Source organism: Anopheles merus, chromosome 2R, assembly GCF_017562075.2.
Source record: "Anopheles merus strain MAF chromosome 2R, AmerM5.1, whole genome shotgun sequence".
In the NCBI taxonomy this organism is placed as follows: domain Eukaryota; kingdom Metazoa; phylum Arthropoda; class Insecta; order Diptera; family Culicidae; genus Anopheles; species Anopheles merus.
This window is the reverse complement of record NC_054082.1, coordinates 5,364,862-5,374,049: the sequence shown is the minus strand read 5'-3', so window position 1 is coordinate 5,374,049 and position 9,188 is coordinate 5,364,862. Positions and strand designations below refer to the sequence as shown.

The 9,188-nt window shown below is 42.1% G+C and overlaps 1 protein-coding gene across 21 annotated transcripts in view; it reads left to right on the top strand.

Moving 5' to 3' along the window:
• The window catches only part of LOC121589891 (innexin shaking-B), a 62,968-nt gene extending 54,260 nt beyond the window's left edge, over positions 1 to 8,708 (top strand). For all 21 annotated transcript variants that reach the window (XM_041909129.1, XM_041909127.1, XM_041909131.1 and 18 more), the window contains one exon: positions 1 to 8,708. This exon is cut by the window's left edge and continues 462 nt beyond it. The gene's annotated coding sequence lies outside the window, so the exon portion shown is untranslated.
• The last annotated feature ends 480 nt before the right edge of the window (positions 8,709 to 9,188 follow it).

Sequence of the window (9,188 nt, the reverse complement as noted above, 5' to 3'; positions counted from 1 at the left end):
CTTGGGCACGTTCTTAGTGGAGGGGAGATCTCGTCCCTTCCCTCCCGGTCTCGTCCTCTTTTCGATTCATTCTCAGACGCTCCTTCTCTTACGGGGACGTGTCTCACTGTCTCTCTCTCTCCCTCTCTCCACCCAAAGCTGTGCCCCTCCGTTTACCTCCAATCTACTGCGAATCCATCCATCTCCAACTCCAACTAATCGAGCATCATCATCGAGCAAAGTGCATTCTATTGTTTTCTAACCTCACTTTTAAACGAAAATGACACTTCCCAAAGCAAAAACGAACAAAAAACTTAGCTAGCAGGCGGCAACCACAAGCGCAACTAAAACAGCTAAAACAGTACATTATTGCTAACACCTACTCAATTCTATGCAACTAATACAAGCAGCGAGCGCGCGCGCGCCAGTGCAAGCGAAGAGAAACGCGAGAAACATTAACAAAACGAAAACCAACAAAAACGCCAACTAACTTACTAACTAACTAACTAACTAACTACAAATACTACCACTACTACCACTACTAGTACTACTACTACTTACCGCTGTACCACTATCACAAATGCGTTCTATTATCGATGCGGTCTGTCCGTCTCCCGTACCAACCAACACTGCTAGGTCCACTCGCTAGGTTTCGTTATCGTAAAGCGATCGATCGAGGAGACACGGGATCGGGACGAGACGGGATTCGTGGTGCGGCAGCAGGAAGTGAAGGCAGCATCAAGTGCCCATTGGTTCAAAACCAAAGCGAAAATGCAGCAAGCAAAAACCTACACACACATACAAACACTACGTAAAAAAGCGTAAAAACGTTGCAATGGCTGGATCGCGCTAGAAGGAAAACGTTCGACGATCAGTACACACACACGTACAACGCTGCGCGGCGTAGTAGTGGTTGTGTGGTGCAGAAAGCACAGAGGAAAAAAAGTAGGGAGAGCTATTATCCAAATTCGTTATTTTTTCATTATTTTGCCTACTTAATTAAACAGTGGCCGTGTCGGTTTTAATCCTTTCCCAGACCTTTGTCCCTTCCAGTCCAGTTAGCCTTCATTGTTAGCGTTGTTCACTCCACGATCAACATCGGATCGTTGGGATGTCCCGGTGTGGGTAGAGAGCGATTACATCGGGCATGACGAGAAATTCCAGTCCCCTTACATTGGTAGTGCATACTAGTACCATCAACCAGAATAGCAAAAGCAACGCGTTGCAGTTGAAAAAGTGGAGCAAAAAATTGATTATTGTTAAAACCGAAACAAATACACACAAAACTACTCGATACGCCTCAGCCAAAAAACGATTATGATTAGGCAAAGCAGCAGCAGCAGCAGAAGAAGCAAAAACTTCACACAATTGTTATTCATAACGGAACGTATTTACGTAGCGTAGTGAAACTGTGAAACATATTATTCCGGGGCACACTCATGGGCAGCCCGCCTGTGTGTGTGCACCAACCATCAATTATAGCGAAAATCGTTGCGAAATTAATTAACTTAGTTCAATTGATTAAACTCATTAAACTCTACGTATAAGAACGTGTAGGTGAGGAAGGCGTGCATGCGTTGTTGGTATTTCGAGTTCGAGTAAACAAAACAAACAAACCACGGCAAACACCTACATATGTGTGTGTGTGTGTGTGTGGGTGCGTGTACGCACACGCTCTCTCTCTCTCTCTCTCGGTTTGTTGTTTATAGAGTGTTTGTGTTTTGCATAGGGTCGCACTATAGGTTTGGTGTGCGTGGGGAAGAATTTTAAAATCACAAATAGTAATAATCTCTCTCCCTACCAGAGACCAGAGTTGTAAATAAACCCCTCCCCTCCCCCGAGGATAAGGGTTGCAGAAGAGGATGTACATTTTGAAGAGAAAGGGACAGAAAGGAACGCATTGCGCAGGAGATGAATAGAGCTCATACATACAGACACGAAACAAAACGAAAACAAAAAACACAGAAAATCAGAACAGGACGCGCAGTAACACAAGGCGCCAAGGTGAGCGCGGGATTATGAATTTAACTATATTTTTACTACGCATAAGTGAGACTAAAATATAAAACTATTTAGTACTACTATTACTATTACCACTAACTACTATTATTACCACTACCTTACTAGCGCCAACCACACTCTGCTTAGCCAGGGTAGCGGCGCGAGAGATAACCATTTGCAAATATCATGCATTCATAAATAAGCAATAAATAAATAGCACCTAATGTGTATCCCCCTCCCCCATGCGGAATAGAAGAAGTAAGGAAGGAGGAAGGAAGAAGGAGTTAGAAAAAAACACACTCACACAGACACATACACAAATTATTCAACGCTGCGAACAATGGCTGTAAATCGTTAAAGGAATCTAAGGAGTCCATGGCACAACAACACAACAGGGGGATCGTAAGCGATCGCAAGCAGCTAGAGCTAGAGAAAGAAAGAGACAAAGAGAGAGAGAGAGAGAGAGAGAGAGAGAGCAAGAGAGAGATAGTGTTCCTCTGTAAATAGTTCCGTTTGAAATCGGGCGCGGAGAGTTATTTGGAAGCAAAATTCAACATAATTTGCCAAAACACACACACACACACACGCGCGCACACACAAAAAGAACAGTGCTTTTTCAATGGCTCCTTGGATCGTGCCACGCGCATAATACACAATACTTCGGATATAAAAATACATTGAGTGAGAGAGAGAGATGCACAATGAAACAGAGGATCAATGTGTGTGTGTGTGTGTGGTGTGTGTGTGTATGTGTGTGTGTGTGTGTGTGTGTGGTGTGTGTGGAAGCAAAAAGAGAGCTAAAATTATTGAACTGCAAATTTGGGCTGTTAAACTTCGTTCGTGCTACCAAAAACATGGTTCACTGTCGTCACTAATCGAATGATATAGGGAGCTACACACACACACAGACACATACAAAAGAAGAGCTTTTGGTCAGCTTCCTTCGGGGCTTGAAGGGTTCAAGGGGGCAAGGGAGGGGAGGGGGGATAGTTTTTGTGATCCCTGCCCTTCAATACCAATGATCGTATACAAACGAGTGACGTCGCAGCACAGGATAAGCAATAGGCAATAGGGCGTGAGAGCTCATTGAATCCACTCCTCCTCTCTCTCCCTCTCCCCCTTTCCAAGGGGAACTGTTTGTGTGCATGCATGTGTGATGTGTGTGTGTGAGTCAGTCACAGCTTGAACACATCCACTCGGTGATCCAGTACCACACCAGAGTTCAAACCAGAGACTCGTCCAATCTTCTACTTCTGAAACTTTGTACATACAACAATCAAAACACACTGCATCCACTGCAACGATCTGTATGCTTGTGTGTGCATGTGTGTGTGCGAATGTGAGAATGAGTGATCTTGTAAGACATTTCGCAAACAAAACAGAAGCCACAACCGCAACAGCCACAGCAGCAGCAGGAGTAGCAGCAGCACCACAACCACACAATGCCATCGTAGGCACCCGCGTCATAGCGCACCGGGACTCTCTCTCTCTCACACACACACACACACACTCGATCCCGTGATGGAAGAATTGAAAAAAAAAATATATATATATATTCCACCCTCTCGTCAGCGTGTTGTCGACCCCGAGAGTAGGGAATGGGCAGACGGGAGAGATTGGGCAGAAACAACATACAAATAAACAGGAGTTAGTATAGTAATAATGCAAAATACGCGCCACGAGACGACGCACGGAAACCAGGGGGAGGGCCAGGTGGAAGAAAAAAAAAAACAAAAAAGAAACGCCAGAACGAAGTGGGAATGCCGAATCCAGTGATTTTATAGAAAATACAAATAACAATTTTAATAACGACCAAACTTAGTTATACTAAATATATATACATGAAAATATATATATATATACATATACATATATATATTAAAACATATTTTATTGATTGCTAAGCAAAATTATAGAGGGAAAAATCAAACGAGAGGAAAGCGGATCCAGTAGTAAAAAGAACAAGAGAGCGAGAGAGAACGAGAGAAAACGGAGCAAATCCAAAAACAAAAAACTAGCAGAAAACTAAGCAAACAACAACGGCAACCAAACGTTGTTGTTGTCGTTCGATCAAGACAAAGCGTGCAAGTGGCAGTGAATATACATAGGGTACTAATATACATATATACATAATAAGTAATAACCAAAATCGAGATCGCTAATCGAGGGACGAAAAGCATGGTTCAGCATAAGAAAGAAGCAAGTCGCGTTACAAGAAAATGTAAGCAATGGGCGGAAGAAGAAGAAGAAGAAACAATGCATAACATAAACCATTAATTGACTACTAAAACACCAACAAGTGCTATTAGTAATAGAAATCGAATATTATCATATGTTATTGAAAAAAAAAACAAGTAAGAGGGATAAGGTATAAATACAATTACGAATTAAAAGCAAGCTCACACACAAACATTCATACAAACAAACAAACAAACATACATACCACACAAGTTTATAAAATAAAGGGCAAAAAGAAGGAATACCAGGCCGAAGCAGATCTAATTGCAAAAGGGCGTAGTAAAAAACAAAGCATGAAAGTTGTGATGGCGTTGGCACAAAATGGCTACCAATAAAGCAAGAATGTAAAAGGACAGAATAAACATACACACACACCGACACATTGACACAAACAAACAAAAACACGTGCAAATAAAGCCAAGGGTGAGAAGGTAAGAAGGTGGGCGTGCGGATACAAAACAAGAAAATATCTAAAATCGGTACCATTCTCTGTACATACATTAGTTTGGTTCATTACAAACGTTTTGGGGGTACTGTTTTACTTACTATAAGTTCGGTGAAAAAAAAAACATAGTTACTGCCTTACATAACTATATACATATATACATAGCGGTGTGTATGTGTATGGATATACATATATACACACACTCCCACACACTTATATATATACATATACATACATATGAATAAAACTAATTCGGAATAAGCAAAAGAGCTACTATTATCGGAAAGGAGGCAGACGCAGGGGCGGGCCGCTGCTAAAACACGGCTACAAAAGAACATTAACGAACGGACAACACGTCACACCTGTACACACAACACAACGAAACAACGACGTGACAAAAACACACACACAAAACTTGACGGTGGCACACGGACAAACAAACACAAACACATGAACCCATTTGTAAATACTAACCTGTATACAATTACTTCAGACGTGCAGAAACCGAAACAGAAAAGGCAACTGGAAAACTACATTAAACAACAAACTTTAAATTAAAAACACTCAAACAAAAGGATTTTATAAGGATAACGCTTTGACAGTAATGAAAACACACCACTAACGATCTTGATTTAAAAAAGAAAAACTCCGATTCAACGAAAAACAAACGACGAGCCTACTTTGATCATAAAGCCCAACAACCAGACTACCGAGACAGCAACGGACGCAAAACGACACCACGCAAACGAACACACGCATGCACGCAAACGCAAACGCCACGCTCAAAAGTACTACGCAACTACTACACCTTCTCAATACACCAATACGTACACACATACGGAAACGGAAACATTCTTCAAAAAAAAAACAAACGGCAAGGTTACGCGTTCAGAACGGCGGTAAAAGTGGTCTTAGGAATGCTCTAAACTCTTCTAGATATAAGTTCTAATTCAATACTACCTAAAACATGAAACACCAATCTCTCTAGGGTATGAGGAGGAAGAGTTTTGTTTTTTCCTTTCATTTTTCGTTTTTCATACGAGCGCCGTTGCTAGAAGGAACAAGAGTAAAAAGTGAAAAAAAAGATACAATTTAAAACGAAACGGAAAAACGATAAAAAATAAAACACAACCAAACTAATCTAATGAACGAAAGCAAACAAGCAAACCAAACTCCCCATCCAGGCACGCGCGCCCTTGTGTGTGTGCGTGTGTGCTGGGGTATGGTTAGTAGGAAAATTTGCCCGCGAGGGGAGGGAGCAGGTGCCATTTGCAGCACAGCCATTTACAGCACAAACAGCGGGAAGAAAAATCGAGAACTAGCAAACAAACAAAACGGTACTAGCTTAAGAATTGATTCTAGTGAAGCCCCACAACCAGTAGCAGAATCGAGCCTGAATTTAGCGGCTCATTCCCGAGCGGTTCACGCGACGAGGACGAGTGGGATCGAGAGGGTAAAGGACACATATGTAGCGAGTAGTTTCCGTCCCGGCCCCCTTCCCCATGCATCTTCAACACCCCATCTTCAACGTGTAATTGGGGTTTTAAGGTATGTAAGGTATAGAAGAAGCAGCTACAGTGCGAAATAATGAATGAAAATGGAAGCAAAATGTGCAGCCAGCCACAAACGATCGCCCTTTTTACACATAGACAGGAACTAGGAAAAAAAACAGGCTCGTTTCCGTTCGGCTCATCGAATTTGATCTCGTCTTACATACACATACACACACACACATACGGTTTGTGTTTGGATTGATTCTCTTTTTCTCTCAAAGTCCCATCCACCCCCTCCCGCTCACTTTACTCTTCACATCTCTTATACATTATAATTATTATTGTAAGTGATTTCAACCACACCACAAAGATAAGGAAAGAACCACAGCAAACACGCACACAATACACCAACACCCACAAACATATGGAAAGCTGCGAGAAAACAGAAAGCGAGAAAACATAAGAAAACTAAACCAAAAATAAATATACTATTGCTTGTACAGAGAAGAGAGAGAGAGAGAGAGAGAGGGAAAGAGAGAGAGAGAAAAAGTGAGGAGATAACAAACCGAAATTACACTCCAGTCCAGGCGAAAAAGCTGCGAAGCGAAAAGCCTCCCTCAACATGCACACATACACATTCGTAAGCGTATAAACGTAAGTAAGCCCAAAACTTCCTCCCAGAAACAAAAAAAACACATACACACACACGCTCATTTGTGTAAGTAATATTTGCAAAACGCAGAAAACGCAGAAAAGTATCATAAGAAACAAACTATATGTAATAACTAAGTCAAGCAAAACGGATTAATTAAAATGGAAGAGAAAAGCAAGAAAAAACAAAACCAAACCCCTAGATAGTGGAGTAAAAAAAAACAACAACAAGAAAGCCCGCATAAAATCGGTAAGCAATAGCACAAATACACACACAGAAACAAAAACAAAACAAAAATGATGAGGGGCAAATTGTTAAACAACAAAACACACAAACTTAATGTAAGCAATCACAAACAGCAGATAAAATCAAACCAACAGCCTGGGAGGGAGACTGAGCCAAGCAAAGAGACAGAGTAGGCAGAGCATTCGACAGACGAGATAGTAGCATGCCCAATCAACCAGCAGTAGCAGCAACAGACGCAGCAGGCGGAGCAGCAGCAGCAGCAGCAGCAGCAGCAGCAGCAGCACCACGGTGGTCAATACCGTTTCCGGTCTCAAAAGGCCCGATTGCCGACAAGGAATTCTTTATCTGTATCGTCCGTTCTTCATCGTTAAAAACTAATGACACAATTCAAAAACGAAATACACATTACTCCAAAAACACGCACACACATATTTACATACACATCCACATACGTTCTCTAGGTTATGCGGAGTAGACAGCAGCTGACGTCAGTTCCGTTAGTTCGTTAGATAACTGGTTATAAACTGGTCAATAGAAGCAGCAGGATCCTCGCGTGTAGCAGCGTGTGTGTGTGTGTGTTAAGACATCGTGCCGAGACAGTGGCGTGCAAAGGCAAAGGGAACGAAAGGGCAAAGTAGGCTTTCCTCGCTGTTGTGCAGAGTGTTCAACGCTGCAACGACAGCCACGGCCTGGGTGAAATGAGACGATCGTGGGAAGTTTTCCGTATTCGGTTTCGCTTTGCTCAAATCAGATTCGCCCTCCACTCCGAGGAGAAACGCGTGCGTGTGTATGTGTGCTGGAGGTGCGATAAGAAACAAAGGTACTTTCTGCCACAAAGCGAGCCCAGAGCAAAAAAAGAGAGATAGAGAATGATCCGGTGAATGGACAGTAAACGGAAAAACGTTTAAAGAAGACAGCGGAATAAATCAAACAAACACCAAATTATGAAACGCATTGACTTGAACAACGCATCGTCGCGAAGCGGTTGGGGGAGGGAAAAAAGAAGAAAACTTACAACTTACCCAGAGTGCTTCCAGCAAAACTTTTTACATACTCGCCTCCTCCCTTTTTCGATCGTTCCAATAATTAAATAATAATTCCTGTGTTCCGTTTGCACCAACCGCCATCACACGACTTTTGGCCTGCCAACTTGTTCCCACAAAACACTCTCACACACAAACACAGGGGAACATTCAAAGCACGCGCGTTCGTTTTCGGTAGGTATAAAGCAAGCCATGGAAGATTCCTTCACATTCCTTTCCTCTACATACCAACCTTTCTTCCAGTGTGAGCGAGTGACACGCGTTACAAAGAGCAAATAAAAGTAAAGGAGAGAGAGACAGGGAGAGAGCTAAAGAAAGAGAGCGAGAGAGAGAGAGACAGCAGGAGGGATGTAAAAGTAAGCAAAAGTAAACGTAGTGAATACTCAAAGTAACCGTTGCAAACATACACACGCAAGCGCCCATGTCTGCATGCATTAATTAGCGCTAAAATCGTTATAGCTAAAATATTCATTCAATTAAGTAGAACCAATCCAAGCTAAATAAACAACAAAAAAAGGCATTAAAAAAACATTGTTGATCGTACTTTTAAACAAGCCCCACAAGGAAAACAAAATATCAAACATCCCCGTTTTGGAAGGAAATTAAACAAACAAACAAAAAAATCTAACTAAAATCAACACGCACACACACAAAGAATGAAAGCAAAAAAAAACATGTTTCCCCGTTTAAAAACGCGTGACTGTGCACTGAAATGTGGCTGCATGACAGCGTTGAAGTTTAAAAAATATATACAGGTATCGATGGAAAGGAAAGGCAGGGTGGTCCCTCTGTACGACGCCTGGTTAGGAGAGGGGTGGGAGGGACCCAACATACACACACTATAGGGTCCATTGCACGAGAGTGTGCTAGCGGAATGGGGGGGGGGAGGAGGTTTGCTGAAACTTCCTTCGCTCCACGAAAACTTACTTCTAAAGCCAAAACACACGAAAACACCAAAAGCACGCTGTTATTAACGGAAAAAATAAATCCCGTCGTCTGTCCGTTTCTGTTTTGAGTTGCGTGATATGTAAGCGACGAACGCAAAGGGATGAAAATTCTCATGCAAGCAAGAAAACTCGTTCGTTACATTG